This window comes from Thalassophryne amazonica, chromosome 3 (assembly GCF_902500255.1).
Source record: "Thalassophryne amazonica chromosome 3, fThaAma1.1, whole genome shotgun sequence".
NCBI classification, from domain to species: Eukaryota; Metazoa; Chordata; class Actinopteri; order Batrachoidiformes; family Batrachoididae; genus Thalassophryne; species Thalassophryne amazonica.
The window spans coordinates 57,414,339-57,434,609 of NC_047105.1; the positions used below are offsets into that span (position 1 = coordinate 57,414,339).

The following is a 20,271-nucleotide window of genomic DNA, read 5'->3' on the forward strand; positions in this document are numbered from 1 at the left end:
CCTGGAAGGCGCCTTGTGGTATTGCTCAGACAGACAGTAATTGTTCTTCAAATTGAAACATTACAGCGCCAGCCTCAAACTAGTGTACAGGCTGTGTTATTCTCTGCTCAAGGCCGAAATATACATCTGTGCTCAGCAAAAACATAGCTCTAGCAAAACAGTCTGCACATTCACTAAAGCCAAAAATCAAATGTTACATTCTCGTGGGGGCAGTTTTTGTATATGACTGCTTTGACAGAGTGATTATTTAGAAGAATAATGGTGCATGAACTCTCACACATGCATATATGTATATATGGAAAATAGAGAACAGAAACAAAAACAAGATCAAAGGCAGTTCATCAAAGTAAAGGCATTAACAATCAAAGTAAAGACAAAGACATTAATATTTGATAATAATTGATAATATATAGAAAACCCTGTCAACTTTATAAAACTTCAGACATGACAGTAATTTTAAAGAACTTGTCCAAAATTAGTTTGGTTAAAATTTGAACCATAAGTTAAGCAGTTTCTCCTAGAAGCAGCTCTCTTCTGTTTGCAGAGGGTGGAACTATACATCTGTAAGGAAACTTTTAACAGGTAGGTGTTCAATGATTTTAAATTTTAAAAATGTTTGCCGCTGTTCAGCTTTGTTTACTACGTTATCGGTCTAAAAGTTATCGGACAAAAATTTATCAGAAGATAATTAGTCCAATAATGGTTTTTAAAGTTATCTAAAAAGATAATCCGATAATGAAAACATTATCTTTGATAATTATCTGTTATTGGAACAATGCCCACCACTGACGTCAATCCCTTTTGTTGTATGGACTGATCATAAAAACCTGGCCTACATTCAAAATGCTAAGAGACTCAACTACAGACAGGCCAGGTGGTCTTTGTTTTTTGGTCGATTCAACTTCACTCTCACCTACAGACCTGGTCCAAGAACGTTAAACCCGATGCCTTGTCTCGCCAGTTTGCTCCTGAGGACTACTCCCCTACTCCAGACTGCATCCTTCCCAGCCACATGATCATAGGCGCCCTCCCCTGGGACATTGAGCGAGTCATCCGGGAGGCTCAAAAGACTCATCACGACCCTGGAGGAGGACCTCCCGGCTGCCTTTTTGTGCCTACCTCAGCCAGATCAGATGGCAGTTTGTTCACTTGTCCAAATTCTTATGTCATCCCGGCATTCGTAGGACTATACACTTAGTTCAGCAGCATTTCTGGTGGCCCTCATTCCAAGCAGACACCCTTGAGTTTATCAATGCCTGCACCATCTGCGTTAGAAATAAATCATGTCACCAACAGCCATCTGGTCTTCTTCATCCGCTTCCCACACCTGGCCGACCATGGTCCCACATCTGCCTCGATTTTGTCACCGAATTGCCTCCCTCAAGCGGAAACACGGTCATACCCACCATTCTGGACCGGTTTTCTAAGGCAGCACACTTTCTGGCCCTGCCCAAGTTATCTTCCTCATTGGAGACTGGGAGCCTCCTGGTCCACCATGTGTTCTGGCTGCATGGCATTCCCCTGGACATTGTGTCAGACCGAGGACCCCAGTTTACATCTCAAGTCTGGAAGGCCTTCTGTGCTGCTTTGGGGGCTTCGGTCAGTCTCTCATCTGGGTTTCATCCCCAGACCAACGGGCAGGCAGAGCGGGCCAACCAGGAATTAGAAGCCCCCTTCGCTGTTTTGCTTCCTCCCATCCTTCTTCCTGGAGTGCTCAGGTGCCATGGGTAGAATATGCACACAATTCTCAGGTGAGCTCAGCTGGTCAGTGCTCTGTGGGTTACCAACCACCTCTGTTTCCTGCTCAGGAATTGACCCTCTCTGCGCCTTCAGTCCAGGCCAATCTGCAGTGGTGCCGACGAGTTTGGCGGATTGCCTGCTCCGCCCTTCTCCGGACGAGAGAGAGGACTGTTCGCCATGCAGACCGGCATCGTGCCCCGGCCCCCCACTACCGGCCTCGGCAGGAAGTATGGTTGTCCGCCAAGGATGTGCCTCTTAAGGAGGCAGCCAAGAAGCTGGCTCCTCTGTACCTGGGTCCATTTGTTGTGGATAAAGTTGTCAACCCTGTTGCTGTTAAGCTCAAATTGCCTCGTACCCTCAGGATCCATCCGGTCTTTCATGTGTCTTGTCTGAAACCAGTCTGTTCCAGCACCTTCCTCACCAGCCGTTCCCCCGCCTTCCGTCCGGACTGTAGATGGCCATCCTGCCTGGACGGTCAGCCACATCCTTGACGTGCATCGACGGGGCCAGGGCTTCCAATATCTGGTGGACTGGGTATGGTCTGGAAGAACATTCCTGGGTCTTGCAGGGCCTTATTTTAGATCCCTCCCTCATCTCTGCCTTCTATCGGACTCATCCCAGTCAGCCCGGTAGGTCGCCTGGGGGCTCCCCTTGAAGGGGGGTCCTGTTGTGCTGCCTTGGTTTGCTGCTGTATCTGCCTCACTCCCCCCCTCCCTTCCTGTGCTGGAGCCACCTGTGGAACTGATTGGATTCACCTGCTCACACTCATTAACCACCTGTACAAATACCTCATCTCTCCACGCTCTCAGACACCGGAAACTCAGTTTGCCTACAGGTTTCCTCGGCCTCATCTCTGGATTACTTTTTGTTCAATGGTTCTGTGGCTTAAACTAACTCTGTGTTTCCTGCGTCCTCAGAGCTCCTGGTTCCCTCTGCTTCACTGTGCCATCTGGTCCTTGTTCTGTGCTCGTTCCAGACAAACGGTGTTTGGGTGTGATGTTCCTGCCTCCCGTTAGCTCCAGCGGTCTCTCCCACCTCCAGTGCTTGGCTTCTTGGCTTGTAACACTCACAATATATATCAATAAATCATTCTGTTTTGTACTTTGGCTTGCTTTCTGCATTTTGAGTCCTAAACACTGTTCTCTCTGGTTTAACCCTAACAAGATCTGTTAAGCCTGGTTCACATGGCAAGATAATGAGGTTGATATCGGACCCGATTTTCCTCCACGTCAATCGAGGACACCCCGACAATTGTGATGACACCAAATATAATCTTATCAAATATTCCTGCCATGTGTGGTGTATTAAGAGCAGTCTTATCTGCTCGGAATGACGTGAGGAGCTAAATGTGATGTGCAGCCAATCAGAAAGCGAGGGGTTTGACTTGGGAAAGTTCATGTGTAAAATCTGTTTGTGTGTGTTGTTTTTACCGTGTATGTTGTGTGGGCCGCTGAATAGGAGGTACTGCTGGCCCACCACCAGAGGGCGCCCTGCCTGAAGTGCGCTTCAGGCACGAGGGCGCATCCGCCCCACGGGAGCAACTGGGAGTGACAGCTGTCACTCATCATCAACGCCAGCTGTCACTCATCAACCACCACCACCATAAACGCCGGGCAGCATCTCCACAGTCGTAACGTCTTTACTTCTGCATTTAACTACGTTAAATTCTGAGTTTGCAGACATACCTTTGTACATGAGAGTTTGTAGGTGTGTTTGGGGAGTTGGCGTTCTCCGCTCCTCATCCCAGACTCCTCTAGTATGACATTCTGGATTCTGCACGAACTCTTGGGATAATTGTGATTAGGAGGTGGAGGTATTCCACCAGAAGAGAACTGTGCTGTGCTGACTGTTTGCTGGGTGTTCACGCACCCACCATCATCTGTCTGTTCTTCCTGCCAGCAGTACCAAGTCTGACAGCTGAAGACGGTGGCCACCTGGGGACTCAGGACTTGGCGGCTCCGGTGTGCTACAGATCCGCTGGCAGTGGAAATCGTGGACAGACGTCTTTTATCGTCGAGCCTGCCCGCACGTCACCTTTGTATATTTAGCTGTATTCCAAAATCTGCAATTGTCTGTATTTCATTGTGCACATTTCACAACAGTAAAGTGTTAGACTTTTGGCTCATCCATTGTCCGTTCATTTATGCCCCCTGTTGTGGGTCCGTGTCACTACACTTTCCCAACAGTGTAGCTGGACACCACACACTATACAACCAAACCTGTCAGATCTATGATTTTTTTTTTAATCTCCACGTGTGTGATCTCTCAGGTTTTGCAAACCTACAGATAATTTTAAAATCCTGTGGTCGACAACACTGTGATATAACTGGTCGCCAGTAGATGGCAGTGTTCTATGCATTTTGACGCCAGTTATAGTACACAGCCTGAATCACAATTTAACAGTCTTTTCGGCTTTGCAAATGCTTTTTTTTTTAACACAAATAAAAAAATGACATATTTACAAAAGCATGTTTATTTGTAAACACAACACACGTTACATTGATTCACTTGTATTGGTTTTTACACAGAATAAATTAGTCAGCCAATCAGTATGAGCGGAGACTACGCTTACCCATAATCCCTTTGGGCACCTGTGTGTTAATGTTCAAATCTTCAGAATGAGTGCATTATTTTAAAAAAGATATGTGTTTATATCCACTTTGTACATTTTAAGAGTTTACATTAATGTAGTTATTCTATCCGGAATAATTTGATTCATAAATCAAAACCATAAGTCAAACCTTTTTTATTTGTGGCAGTTTGGCAGCCAGGCCCTTTGCTTTTCTCCCTTTATATAGCACCCCTTGGGCACATATTGTGGCGTTTTGGGATTAGCTTTCACTGCTATGCTGATGATACTCAGTTATACATACTGCTGGTAATCTCATTCACATAAAATCTTTAGAAGATTGCCTTGCATCAGTGAGAAGGTGAATGTCAGAGCACCAGACTCTTCTGTTGTGAAATTTACAGATAAAATAATAGAATTATTCCATCAAATTAAAAACAAAATGCTTTTTATGTGTGGAGAATTTAACATTAACAGAGAAAGCTCCAGTTGCCAAAGAATAAGTGATTTTGTGAATTCAGTGTATAGTTTGGGGTTATTCCCCTTGATAACAAAACCTGTTGGGGAAAGTGTAGTGACACGGACCCACAACAGGGGGTGCAAATGAACGGTCAATAGATGAGCCAAAAGGTAACAATTTAATGTTGTGAATGTGCACAACGACTATACAGACAATCTCAAATTTGCAGGCTCGAGGATAGAAGACGTCTGTCCTGAGAAGAGCCGGAACCACACGATTTCCGCTGCCACTGAACCTGGTGAATACTGGAGCCGCCAAGTCCCGAATTCCCAGGTGATCACCGTCCCCGACTGTCGGATCTGGTACTGCTGGTGAGGAGCACAAACAGTGAGATGTGGGTGTGTGCACACCCAGTAACAAAAACAGTCAGAAGGTGGAAAGTCACCTCCACCTCTAATCACACACTCGTGCAGCTCCTGTTAACCACTTATCTGGTTGGAGTGTGAAGCGAAGCCGTCGCTGATCACACCAAACGCTGATGCTTACTCGAGCCGCAGACAAAGCACTCCCCACGGACCAGCCTCCTCTGTCTGAATGCGGCCCTGCTCATTTAGCTAGCACCGTCAGCAGGGGGAGCTGTAGCCACACGGAGCGCTGTGGCTGTGGAGCGTGGGGAAGACGGCTCCCTTTCGGACCCGGGAGGAAGAGGGACGGCTTGTGCTTGACCAAGCCCTTCGCCTCGCTCTCGTCGGCGTTCTTCTAATCGGTTGTCCAACCGTATAACCAAATCGATAAGCTCAGCCAAATCCCGCGGTTCCTCCTTAGCCACCAGGTGCTCCTTCAGGACCGACGACAGTCCGTGTATGAAGGCGGCGCGGAGCGCAGTCATATTCCAGCTGGACCTCGCAGCCGTGATGCGGAAGTCGACTGCATATTCGGCTGCGCTCCGACGCCCCAGTCTCATTGACAGCAGCACGGTAGACGCGGTTTCGCCTCTGTTAGGGTGATCACAAACGGTCCTGAGCTCCCTCACAAACCCAGTATAAGTGGTAAGGAGCCATGAACCTTGCTCCCAAAGCTGTAGCCCAAGCGCGTGCCTCACCCCGAAGCAAATTAATCATGTAAGCCCTTGCTGGAGTCAGACGCGTACATCACGGGACATTGTGCAAAGACGAGCGAACACTGCATAAGAAAGTCCGCGCACGTTTCCACACAACCTCCGCACGGCTCTGGGGGGCTTATGTATGCTTCAGGGGATGGTGGTGGGGGTCGTTGAATGACCAGTGGAATGTCTGTATTCGGCACCGGGTCGGCAGGAGGAGGAGCTGCAGCAGCGCCCTGAGCGCGCGCTTCCACCTGCGCGGTGAGAGCCTCCATCCTGCGATTAAGGATGACGTTTTGCTCGGTCATCAGGTCCATCCGAGCGGTAAAGGCGGTGAGGATATGCTGCAACTCACCAATCACGCCTCCAGCCGACGCCTGTGCACCCTGCTCTTCCATTGGCTGTCCAACAGACGCCCCTCGGGATCCATGACATTGGCCGAGATATCCTGTTGGGGAAAGTGTAGTGACACGGACCCACAACAGGGGGCGCAAATGAACGGTCAATAGATGAGCCAAAAGGTAACAATTTAATGTTGTGAATGTGAACAACGACTATACAGACAATCTCAGAATATGATAGCAGTCAATACACAAAGGTGACGTGTGGGCAGGCTCGAGGATAGAAGACGTCTGTCCTGAGAAGAGCCTGAACCACACGATTTCCGCTGCCACCGAACCTGGTGAATACTGGAGCCGCCAAGTCCCGAATTCCCAGGTGATCACCGTGTGCACACCCAGTAACAAAAACAGTCAGAAGGTGGAAAGTCACCTCCACCTCTAATCACACACTCGTGCAGCTCCTGTTAACCACTTATCTGGTTGGAGTGTGAAACGAAGCCGTCGCTGATCACACCAAACGCCAATCCCACAGATAAGGAAACACTTACAGGAAAACAGCTGCAAAGAAGTTCAGACTATTAGTCAGTGTTTTCAGTTTAGCAGAGAATTACCTTCACAGGTAGATGATATCTCGGCAATGAGGTGGAGATGACATCCGGGTTTTATGGAGTAGTATGATGAAGCGTAGATGGGTGACAGCTGTCATGAGATAATGAGTGACAGCTGTCACCCCCAGCTGTGTCCGTGGCGGCAGCGCCCTCTCGTGCCTGAAGCCCGCACTTCAGGCAGGGCGCCCTCTGGTGGTGGGCCAGCAGTACCTCCTCTTCTGGCGGCCCACACAACAAAAACCAACCAGAATTACATCGCAAAGTGCTACGGTAATCGACAATATATTTACAAATAGAACAGATGAAATTATCAAGAATGGGATCTTGATGACAGATGTTATCGATCATTTACCAATTTTTTCAATATTTAAATATAAAAATAGGTACGAGAAAAAACTGTTATAAACTTTAAAAGAGATAAGTCAGTAATTAGGAATACAATACAATAATTAGAAACAAAAAAAAAGATTATTACAGTGAACAATTAAATAAGAGTAAAGATAATATGAGGGCAACATGGGGAATTATAAAAAGTGTGATTGAAAGTGATGGAGCGAAAGCAACTTTTCCAAATTACTTTGTCAAGGAAAATAAGAGATATGACATAAAAGAAGTTGCAAATGGGTTTAATTATTATTTTTCAAATGTAGGATCAAGTCTGGTGGGAAATAAACCAGTAGTAAAGATACATTACATACACTTGTAAATACGGTCAATAGTATTTTCCTGAACAATGTGGAAAAAGATGAAATAAGAAATATTGTAAAAAACTGTGTAAGCAAAAGATCAACTGACCATGAAGATTTAGACATGATGACTGTAAAAAGTATAATAGAAACTGTTATTGAACCATTTACTTATATTTGTAATCTGTCTCTGTCAACAGGGATTTTTCCAGATGAAATGAAAATTGCCAAGGTAGTCCCATTATATAAAAATGGAGACAAACATAATTTTTCTAATTACAGGCCAGTATCATTGCTTCCACAGTTTTCTAAAATGATGGAAAAAGTTTTTGTGACAAGGTTGGATAAATTCATTGAGAAACATCATATTTTGGAATAATGCTCAGTATGGATTCAGAACAAAACATTTGACAGCTATGGCAATTATGTAATTAATAGAGAAAATATCAACAACAATAGAAAATAAGGATTATTTTGTAAGTATTTTTATCAACCTGAAAAAGGCTTTTGATGTTAGACCACTCAAGATTGCTTCACAAGTTACAACAATATGGAATAAGAGGTATTGCACATCAGTGGGTAAAAAGTTACTTAGAAAATAGAAAACAGTTTGTTGAGATAAATAATACCAAATCAGAATTGTGTAACATTATTTATGGAGTACCACAAGGATCGGTACTTGGACCCAAACTGTTTATTTTGTATATCAATGATTTTGTGAATGTATCCAATGTGCTTGGCAGCATTTTATTTGCTGATGATACAACGCTGTTTTACTCTGGATCAGATATACAGGAAGTAGCACAAGTGATAAATACAGAGTTGGAAAAAGTTAAACATTGGTTTGATATAAACAGATTGTCACTAAATATTAATAAGACAAATTTCATATTGTTTAATGACAGAGCGAAAAAAAAAAGTGTCATTACAAATAGATGGAATGGATATACAAAGGGTAAAAGAAAACATTTTTAGGAGTCATGATTGATGAAGATCTTACATGGAAGTCACATATAATTACATAAAAGGAAAATATCGAAAGCCATTGCTGTTTTGCATAAATAAAATATTAATTAAATAGTTATGGTTTATTAACAGTGTACAATTCATTGACTGTCCCATATTTACTTATTGTGTTGAAATTTGGGGATCAACATATACAACGAGGTACTATTAGAAAAGTATCCGACCTTATTATTTTTTTTAAAAAACCATATGGATTTGAATCACGTGTGATTGCATCAGACAAGCTTGAACCCTCGTGCACATGCGTGAGTTTTTTCATGCCTGTCGGTTGCGTCATTCATCTGAGCAGGCTTTGAGTGAGGTGTGGTCCACCCTCTCTGCGGATTTTTATTGCGAATAAATCCCAACCGTGAAGCATGGGGGTGGAACAAGGGGCACCTTGATTTGGGGCTATATAAATGAAAATAAATTGAAAATGAAATACAGAGTCGGATGCATTTGAGAGGTTTGACTGCGTGTACATGTCGCTGTTCTGTGTTCCAAGATGACTGTCCTAACCCCACGTGTGTTTGATCACAGCCCCCCACCCCATGTGGGTCTGATTGTGTGGTCACTTTCTCTTTATTACTGGTGGAAAGTGTGTGGGTTAGTGTTTTTGTTGTTTGGGGGGGGGGGTTTTAAAAAGGAGGTGTTTTATGAATGTGGAGAAGCTCTTCAGTTATTTTTTTAACTGGAGGAAGACGGAACACGCAGCATGTCATCAGAGTCTGAAACAGACAGTGAGGATTCTGGTGCTGAAAGAGATGATCCCTCTTTTGTTCTGGAGGAACAACCAAAGCAGGTGGATCCACCAACATGCACATGGAGATCTGAACAGAGGGTCGGAGCGTGCACTTCTTTTTCCAGATCCAGATCTCTGCTCGGACAGGCAGCAAAGACACGCCCCAGCGCTGACTGCTGGAACACAGAAGAGGACGCAGACACCGCTCCAGCAGTAAGCAGATTTCAGCCTCAGACACCAGTAGTCCAGGTTGATGCACTTTCCACCCAAAGTTCAAACACCTTTTTCTTTTGTTTTTTGCAACTGACACAATTAGAACAATTTGCACCAACACCAATAAATTGCTACAAAAACAAGGCATTAGGGAAAAAAATACAACTGGACAGACATCGAAATGGAAGATCTGTACAAATTTGGACTTCTGATATACATGTTGTTGGTGTCGCTGTCAAGTCTACAGGATTACTGGAAACAAAATAATATTTTGTCTGAGCCCTTTACAGCGAAAGTAATGTCCAAATTCAGATTTAGATCAATATTCTGGAACATCCACCTAAGTGATCCGGATGAGGATGTAGAAAATGATAGAAAAAAAGGGGACACCAGATCATGACAAACTGTTTTGAGTCAGGCCTGTTTATGATGACATCCTCAGTGCCTGCCAGGCTTATTACCACCCAAGGAGGGAGCTGGCAGTGGATGAAAGGATGTTGGTGACGAAGGCAAAAACTGGAATGACTCAATATTTGAAGGACAAGCCAGCAAAATGGGGCATGAAACTTTTTGTGTTGTTTCAAGTAATGGCTACACACTCAAGTTCACCATTTACACTGGCAACACTGTGACCAAGCGAGCACAGGCTGTCATACGATGTGGTCATGAACCTGATCCAGCCATCCTCGCTTGGTACTGGGTATCACATTTACATGGACAATCTGTTCATGGACCTGGCTAACATGAAGTTTGGGACATGTGGTACATACAGGGAGAACACACGAGGATGCCCCAGAGGGAGGGTAAATGTTCTCACAAAAAAAAATCTGAAAGAGGATCTATTAGATGGATATGAGGGGGGCTCTGGTGTTTGTAAAGTGGATGGACACATGGGAGGTGTCTGTGTGCTGCACCATCCATCATGTGTTTTTTGGTGAGACAGTGTAGAGAAGGGTGAAGAATGCGAAGAATGGACGCTTGACGGTGAAACACATTCCCTGCCCTACCCCAGTGTTGGCTTATAATAAAGGTGGAGTCAACCTATCTGACCAGCTCATCCAGTACTACTACACCCATCAGAAAACTGCACGCTGGTACAGGACAGTGTTGCTGCACTTCCTTGACACCAACCACAAATGCATTCATCTTGCATCGTGAGATCAGCAGTGTCACGCAAGTGCAGCCCATGACACACAAGGACTTTATGGTGGAGCTGGTGTGTCAACTGTGTGGCACAAACAAAACAGATGTCCCACAGTACAGGAACCAGAACCACATTCCTGTGCCAATTGTGACAGGCACAGATCCTCACCAAAAAGCCACAAAAGGCAGAATGAGGTGCCAACGGTGCCTTCAGGTGGACAAGAGGAGTGCACACAGTGGAAGTGTCAGGCCTGCCTCTTTGTGTTGTGTTGGACGGAATTGTTTTTTTGAGTGGCACAAATAATGTGTTGTATCTTATTTTGACATCTGATTGTTTTGTAAATAGTTTAGTGTTCCCATTTCCTGCACTATATGTTTTTAAATGTACAATTTAATTTACATTCTAAATCTTATAGTGATATCTGACTGTTTTGTAAATAATTGTACCAAAAAAAAAAACACCTAAAACATTTCCTGCATTTATGTAAATAGTTGTATTTAACTTTGTTTTTGTGCTACATTTGTACATGTGTATATTTACATTTTAAGTTATGAAAATGGTTCGTTAAACAAGTTTGTGGTTTTCAGTCAAAAAAAAAAAACTTTTTTCTACTTGGATTTTATGTTTTGTATGATTTTATGTTCACTGTGTTAATACAGTAGGTTAGAATGAATGAGAAAGTGTAAAGGCACGCAGGTGAGTTGTGCTGAAAAAAAATGACATCAAACAAGGCCAGGTAAACACTTTTTAAAGGTAAATTATAAAGGTAAAACCAAAAAGTAGTCAAAAACAGCCAATGATACCCTGGATTCCAGAGGGTTAAGAATCGGAATCAATACCCAGCCCGACTTTGCAGTGGTTGGTGGTGGTGATGTTTGCATTTTTTTTTTTTATACTTTCCCTTAAATTTGGCACAACTGTGCAGCTACAAATGACTGTTGTGTTTCACAAGAGCCTGCCTGTTGTGTTAAACAGTAAAGTGTGTGGGTCTTCCAGGAAAAAGAACGTAAGCTTTATTTACAGCTACGTACACCACCTGTTGCTCACTCATCCTGTCACCAACACTAACTGCTCTGCCAGAGGCGGATCCAGCCTTTTATAGGGGCTGAGGCCCCCTCCTGGTTTCTCCAGACACCTCACTGGCTTCTTTTGGTGTCGCTGTTTCACTCTTCACTCATTTTGGATTTTAGTTTTACTCAGTACTTTTACTTAAAGTACATTTTAGATGAGAAATTTACTTTTGATAATTAAGTACAGAAAATGTGAGATACAACCTCAAGTTCAGTGAAGTTGGGACATTGTGTAAAATGTAAATACAAACAAAAATGATTTGTATTCTGTTCTTATTTATGTTTATGTTTTATTTTTTATTTTATTTTTGGATGCTTGTTGGACTATTTTTTCATGCAGCTGTTCACAAAGTGGTGTTCCTCGCCCCATCTTTGCTTGTGAATTACTGAGCCTTTTGGGGATGCTCCTTTTAGACACAATCATGACACTCACAATTAGTGTCCTCAGTTTCCAAACACTTATTGAGTGCTGTTACCCCTACCCCCAACCCTAACCTTAACCATAACCTAATCCTACTCCTTCCCCTAACCCTAACCACCCCCCCCCGCTTCACTTTTAATTTCATGCAGCCGTCACAGAATGTATTAGAATAAATTTGTGCTTCCATAACGAACATTTTTTTTTTAAGTGACAATATCACAAACCAATAGATTAATGTATATTTTGTGCTGCTGAATCACGACATGCCGGGAGACTGGGTTGATATGATAACAAGAACATAATAGACAGCCAGCAGAAGGCAGAAAAGTGCTTCCAAAAAAATTTTTTTTGGCATTTTTTGTTACAAGCAGGCATCTATGCTAGATCAAGTCCTTATATAGTAAGGTTTCACATCAGGGGCGATGCCAAAAATAAAAATCATTTTTTGGCCATTTTTGGGCCAAAAACCCCCATTTTTGGGTCAAAATTCAGAAATGGTCCAATCCTTTTGATATGCATATCAAATTACTCATCTTGACAAGTAGAGTTCAAAAATATAGTTTGACCTATCTTGGACCTTGCGTTACGTCACAATGACTGAAAATGTGGAAAGGTCAACCCTTTTTTCGTGAAGGGTCAAATTCATAAATCTGTTATGATGGTACGATTATGACAATTTTGTTGTCTAATTATGTTTTCTTGCACATGAAAACCAATAAGACAACTTACATAGACCATTATGCCAGTCTTAGCTATGAAAATACAATTATGTCAGATAAGATGGGTCTGTTGATTAACTTTATCCAACTTCAAAATGGTTATGACATCAAAATTGATCATAATTGGCCTCTTTTACATCAAGCACATTAATTAAATATAAAAATTGCATAAGTTTGTTTTTTGTGAATATAAAGAAAATCAGAATACAAAAGCAAAGAAGACAGAGACATTTTAGGGTACACTATGGCTAATTTATTAAAATCATTTTTATGATTCATTGTTTCCATTACACAACATACACTTGATACCTCAAGTATCAGAACCATTCAAAATAAGTTCAATATACCCACTGACATTATTATTTTTTTTGTTGTTGTGTCGTTATTAGTACCAAATTGACAAATTTTAGTTACCTTAAAGGGGCATTCCATAAAAAATTAAACTGATTACCACCCATGTTATGGAAAAACATATATTAATGTGGTTTTTGTAAAACTATGATTTGATGTGATTTGACATCATTTGAAGTATATTTGGGTGTAAATAGAGGGAAAAAGGGATGTGAGGCAAAATGCAAGACTGCAGCCTGTAAGTGCTTTAAGAGTGGTCAGTGTTGCATGGGTGCCTGTGGGTGCTGTGCAGAAGGCTGTTTAAACCCAAGTTGATTGCTTTAAGTAGCTAACACAACAAAACACTTAAAATGCAGTATTTTCAGTTTGGAATTTATAGAATGTCCTTTGAATGCATTTATTTTAATCTAATTTCAGAATTATGCAGTTTTGGATCTACATTTATTACAAGAGGAAAAGGTACCTCTTAGAACTTACATTGAAAACACAATTTATAGCTCATGGCTCTGATGCTTGAACTTGCAAATTATGATGTGTAAAGTTAACAATGAATCAGAAAATGTGATTCTAAGAAATTGATATTTTTTGCCCTAAGATGTCTTGTTTTGGTTGTTTGTACCCTTTTCCCTCTATTTACACCCAAATATACTTCAAATGATGTCAGATCACATCAAATCATAGTTTTACCAAAATCATATTAATATGTTTTTTCATAACATGGGTGGTAATCAGTTTAATTTTTATGGAATGCTCCTTTAAGGTAACTAAAATTTGTCAATTTGGTACTAATAACAAAAAAAAAAAAAAAAAAATGTCAGTGGGTGTATTGAACTTATTTTGAATGGTTCTGATACTTGAGGTATCAAGTGTATGTTGTGTAATGGAAACAATGAATCATAAAAAATTATTTTAATAAATTAGCCATAGTGTACTCTAAAATGTCTCTGTCTTCTTTGCTTTTGTATTCTGATTTTCTTTATATTCACAAAAAACATACTTACGCAATTTTTATATTTAATTAATGTGCTTGATGTAAAAGAGGCCAATTAGATCAATTTTGATGTCATAACCATTTTGAAGTTGGATAAAGTTAATCAATAGACCCATCTTATCTGACATAATTGTATTTTCATAGCTAAGACTGGCATAATGGTCTATGTAAGTTGTCTTATTGGTTATTGGTCACCAAAATTGTCATAATCGGACCATCATAACAGATTTTATGAATTTGACCCTTCAAGAAAAAAAGGTTGACCTTTCCACATTTTCGGTCATTGTGACATAACGCAAGGTCATGGTTTGATTCCCACCTGTGGCCTTTCTGTGTTTGTGTGGGTTCTCTCCGGGTGCTCCAGCTTCCTCCTACATCCAAAAACACAAGTTAGGTGGATTGGAAACTTTAAATTGTCCGTAGGTGTGCATGTGGTTGTGAATGTGTTTGTCTGTCTCTATGTGGCCCTGTAACAGACTGACCTCTTGTCCAGGGTGTACCCAGCCTCACACCCTATGACTGCTGAGATAGGCTCCAGACACCCCCCCCCCCCCGCAACCCTTTGGAGTAAGCGGTTGAAGATGAGTGAGTGAGTGATTGACGAATAATTGTAGAATACATCCCATTCCAATGAAGTTGGGACGTTGTGTAAAACGTAAATTAAAAACAGAATACAATGATTTGCAAAGCCTCTTCAACCTATATTCAATTGAATACACCACAAAGACAAGATATTTAATGTTCAAACTGATAAATTTTATTGTTTTTGTGCAAATATTTGCTCATTTTGAAATGGATGCCTGCAACACGTTTCAAAAAAGTTGGGACAGGGTATGTTTACCACTGCGTTACAGCACTTTTCCTTCTAACAACACTCAATAAGCATTTGGGAACTGAGGACACTAATTGTGAGTGTGATGACTGGGTATAAAAGGAGCATCCCCAAAAGGCTCAGCCGTTCACAAGCAAATGGGGTGACGGTCATCACTTTGTGAACAACTGTGTGAAAAAATAGTCCAAAAGTTTAAGAACAATGTTTCAATGCTCAATGTTCAATTGCAAGGAATTTAGGGATTCCATCTACAGTCCAAAATATAATCAGAAGATTCAGAGAATCTGGAGAACTTTGTACACATAAGCGGCAAGGCCGAAAATCAACATTGAATGCCTGTGACCTTTGATCCCTCACGTGGCACTGCATTAAAAACCATCATTGTGTAAAGGATCTTACCGAGTGGGCTCAGAAACACTTCAGAAAACCATTGTCAGTTAACACAGTTTGTCCACTACATCTACAAGAGCAAGTTAAACTCTACCATGCAAGTGAATGCCATACATCAACAACATCCAGAAACGGCGCCGCCTTCTCTGGCCCGAGCTCATTTGAAATAGACAGACGCAAAGTGGAAAAGTGTGCTGTGGTCTGATGAGTCCACATTTCAAATTGTTTTTGGAAATCATGGACGTTGTGTCCCTGGACAAAAGAGGAGAAAGACCATCCAGACTGTTACCAGCGCAAAGTTCAAAAGCCAGCATCTGTGATGGTATGGGGGTGTGTTAGTGCCCATGGCATGGACAACTTACACATCTGTGATGGCACCATCAATGCTGAAAGGTACATTAATGTTTTGGAGCAACACATGCTGCCATCCAAGCAACGTCTTTTTCAGGGACATTCCTGCTTATTTCAGCAAGACAATGCCAAGCCACATTCTGCACGTGTTACAACAGCGTGGCTTTGTAGTAAAAGAGTGCGGGTACTAGACTGGCCTGCCTGCAGTCCAGACCAGATTTCTTCCTCAGAGGGAGTTTTTCCTTACCACTGTTGCTCTGGGGGTTGGTAAGGGCCCTGTCCCACTGGCGTTTAGGAGGATTTGCGGATGGAATGCGCACAAAAGTGGTCCACATCCGCCAAACCGCGATAACTGTGTAACATTCCTGTATGAGTCGGCCGCCATCTGAACACGTCCGGGATCATCCGCAGAGGAACGCATATCCGCTGCCGGATGAGATCTGCATCAGTGCCTGAACACATACTGAAGACATATGCAGGACATACACAACCATGCGCGCCGCATATCTCCTGTCATCCGCTGATATCCGCAACCGACGGATTGGCACGGCTTGGCGGCGGACCGGGACAGCGTGCAAACCAGATATGACGCGTGCCTAGCACGGCCACATCACGGTCGCAAATGGTATGTTGCGCATGCAGACTTATGTCTCTTTTGTCCTTCATTTCACAATTATGAGAGAGTTTTTGGAGCGAGCAGCAGCCCCACAGCAGGGGGAGAGGAATTTTTTCTTATGTGCGCGCGCGAGCGAGTTCGTCTGTGGAGAATATTTTATTAATTAACTACACAGATGTATAATAAAACAAATGGTGACTGGTTTATAAACACAATTATGACAGAGTTTTGGTGGGAAGAGCGAGGAGGCAGTACCACAGCAGGCAGCAGAGTTTCTTTTATTTATTATTATTATTGCTTACATGCGCGCGGCGTGAACGGGACTCGGAAGCCGAGAGTGAACGGGAGTGCATCACGGCCGCTGTGCCCCTCATGTGGGCACCTCCGTGGTCGCCTTCGCTTCTGTTCCCTGTTATATCCGCTTTTCTTCCTCATGTAGTCGCTGACCCACCCCGGGACATCTGTCATTTCCGCCCACCTTTGTTGCGGACGCTCAGCTTTTGTCTCCTCATTTCATGCGCAAATCCTCCTAAACGGCAGTGGGACAGGGCCCTAAGGTTAGACCTTACCTGTGTGAAGCGCCTTGAGGCAACTCTGTTGTGATTTGGCGCTATATAAAGGAAATAAATTGAAATTGTCACAGTTCCGAAAAATAGCAACAAAACGTTATGTGTGAGCTAAAAGAACCACAGAAAAAACAATGCAGTGTTTGAAATATTTAAATAAATGACAGGAAACACAACAAAGCGCAAACTACAATAGCTTGGGAGCTGTTCTTGAATGAAAGTTAGATAATGAATTCCCACCTTCCAGAACTCTCAGTGAATGCTGCTAATTTAGTCCGGTGAGACCAGGCACTGGCATATTGGGAGCAGATTAGGGTATTATGCAAAATCCACAGTGTGTCAGATGATATATTAGCGCTATAGCACAACTGTCAACAGTTTAAAACATTTCATGGATTGTCTCAACCTCATTTACACTTTTTTCCCTATTTAAAACCCATATTCCATATATAATTAGTGGCAAGTTTTTTGTTTTTTTTTAATGTAATTTAAAAAGAAATGTCGTTTTCTCCAGGTCGTTTCCACAGTTACCATTTGTCCATCAGCTGGTTGAACATTCTTGGGAAAGCAGCCTGTGACTTCCACGGCCTCTGCCATCCCTCAAAAGCATTGGCTTTGGCATTGTTTAGCAACTTGCTGATAGAAGAGGAAACATATTGGTATTTTAAGACAGAAAGTCTGGATTGACCCAGAAAGCATAAATGACAACCATGAACGCAGTTACTAACCATTTCAAAAGGACTCATCTTGTCTACGCCTGCTTGTCCAGCAAACACCCAGCTGTCTCGCTGTTGACGGAGTTGATCAAAGAGCTTCCCATTCCAGCCAGGACACGCCTCATTTCATCTGGCATTCTGCTCAGAGTAGTTCGGCATTCAAGAAAGTGACGCATTGGGTCATATGTTCAGTAATTGAATAGTAAACTCACTTTGGTGTCACATCGTCAAATGAAGCCACCAAAACAATCTTTCCAGGTTGAATCGCCTGCAAGTACTCCAGAATGTCTGCTTCCACTTTAATTAAAGTGAAGAAACAAAAGATGTCAGCATTTCCCTTATTTCCACAAACCTTGAATCTTTAAAAAAACTTAAGGTCCTCACCTCCATTTATCATGTCAAGATACCCCAACTTTTCCACGGCACCATTTTCACCTAAAAACAAAAGTATTGTTAATGTTCAAGGATTGTGTGTTACAGATCTCGCAGAGGATTTTACACACCATTTACCACTACAATGTTCAGTCCTGGTCCAATGTTATTCATCGCGTGACTCATGATGCTGTTGAGATGCAAAACATTTTGTTTGACTGAAGCTGCAACCATGTGTTCATTAGTAACAGTCACGTGTCACAATTGCTTATTAATGCATACATTTTACCATCAAAACAGATACGAGGACCCAAAACATTTGCCATGCCGCTCCTGATTTGTACAGAGTAATGATCAGCTGGACAGCTTATGGAGAGGTCACAGCTCCCTGAGGGTGCCGATGTACCTGAGAAAAAAAAAGTCAAATGGAGAGATGAAATGTAGCGAAATGCTGGGGATATCACAGTATTAAAAACACTGCAGAGCAAACTTAGGTTTGACAAGGTTGTTAATCATGCCTCATTTATTCATGTTCTGATGCTGGGTCACGATGGCAAATTCCAGTACATCAGAGTACTTGAAGAGGTCATGTTGCCTTATGCCGAGGAGGAAATGCCCTTGAAATGGGCGTCTCAACAAGATGACGACTCCAAACACACCAGCCAAGTATGGTGTGCACACGTATGGAACAAAAGCCAGGAAGATTTTGAGCTAAAAAATAGTAAAAGACTAACCAGGGATAGGGGTTGCAAATTAGCCTTGGTAGAAATCTGCATGCATGACACTTTTCGATTTTATATGAATGTTAACACATTTGGTTCCTATTCCATAACACAAAAACACTGCTAATTTTGAACACAGCTATATATATACACACACACACACACACACACACACACAATTTTTATATTTTTTTTCCGTTCATTCAGTTCAGTTTGCTAATATGTTGTAAATACTTTGGTCACATGACATCACATGTAACATAATTTAGTGTAGAACAGACAATGTCTCCCTGCCAAATAAGCATAAAAATATCTGACTCACAAAATTTTAAAGAATAGACACAATGTTCACTTACGGGTTTGGATTTGTGTACCTCGTGAACTCACTGAAATGAAAGAACAGAGAGCATTTTCACCATAAGGCAAATGAATATGATGAGAAGAGTTTAAATCAAATAAATCATCTTACCAAACATGACTCTCACCCCCTCATGTATGTCAAGGAAACTGTTTTTAATTTGCCATGTTAAAAGTGCCACAGCAGTGAGAGCAGAAAAAATCAAACACCTGTTGGGCCACAAAGAGCAAATAACATAGAAAACTGTAGTCACATAACAACATTCACCCCAATGAATTAAAATCTCACCTCGACACCTCATTTCTGCAGCTCAGAGGACTTTGTGCACTTAAATCTCAGTGTGGACAACTGTGAAATGTTCTCGCTCTTTGATCTCTGAATGCGTCTCCTGGCCATTCTTCAAATACAGGACAGCTGCAGGATGTTGGCACCGGCTGGGTGAAAGATAAACCAGGATATGACATGATGCACACACCCACCAGAAACTAGACAATCAAGTTTCTCAAGACAGATGATTGTGACGTCTCCACCGCACCATAGACAGCTTGCACTCTGAATAAAAAGGTGTGCACAAAGATTGCAATAAATCCCACATGATGTGAAAAACAACCACAAGAGAAGCAAAAAAAACAAAACAATGCTTCATGCACAGCTGCACCTTTGTGTCAGATGACAACTTGGTGTGCACCCCCACTGCAATATGTCTAATAATTCAGTGTTGAATCAACACCTGTGTGTCTCATCTAATAAGTGGAATGTTTGCTTTGGTGATAAATAGAGGTCACACCAATTCCAAATTAAGACAACATGAGCAAATACATAAAACACACACACACACACATAAAAACTGCATCAATTCAAAAACAGGCAGTTGCATTAAAAAAATGTCTTGGAAATTAAAAAAAGAATAAAATGCTTGCAAGCACAGAAAACAAATATAACCTGTAGCTGCTGCAACAACTTTATTTGATCAGGTCTGCTGAAAATTCACACAAACACTTAAAAACAAACACTTTGTAAAGCTCCACAACAAAACAGAAGTTCAACACAACAACACAAAAAGAGTTTTCTGCCATGACTTCAAATGATGGGCATTCAGTCCGTCGTGGTGCTCTTATCTTTGTACCTGGTCAGCAGACCCGATTAAGTTTAACTGTTTAGTATTCTGATGATTTTACTCTTATGA

General features: G+C 42.0%; 1 pseudogene; it reads right to left on the reverse strand.

Annotated features, from left to right (window-relative positions):
- Nucleotides 1-16,136: 16,136 nt before the first annotated feature.
- LOC117507764 lies at nucleotides 16,137-19,285 on the reverse strand (annotated as a pseudogene).
- Between the last annotated feature and the right edge of the window lie 986 nt (nucleotides 19,286-20,271).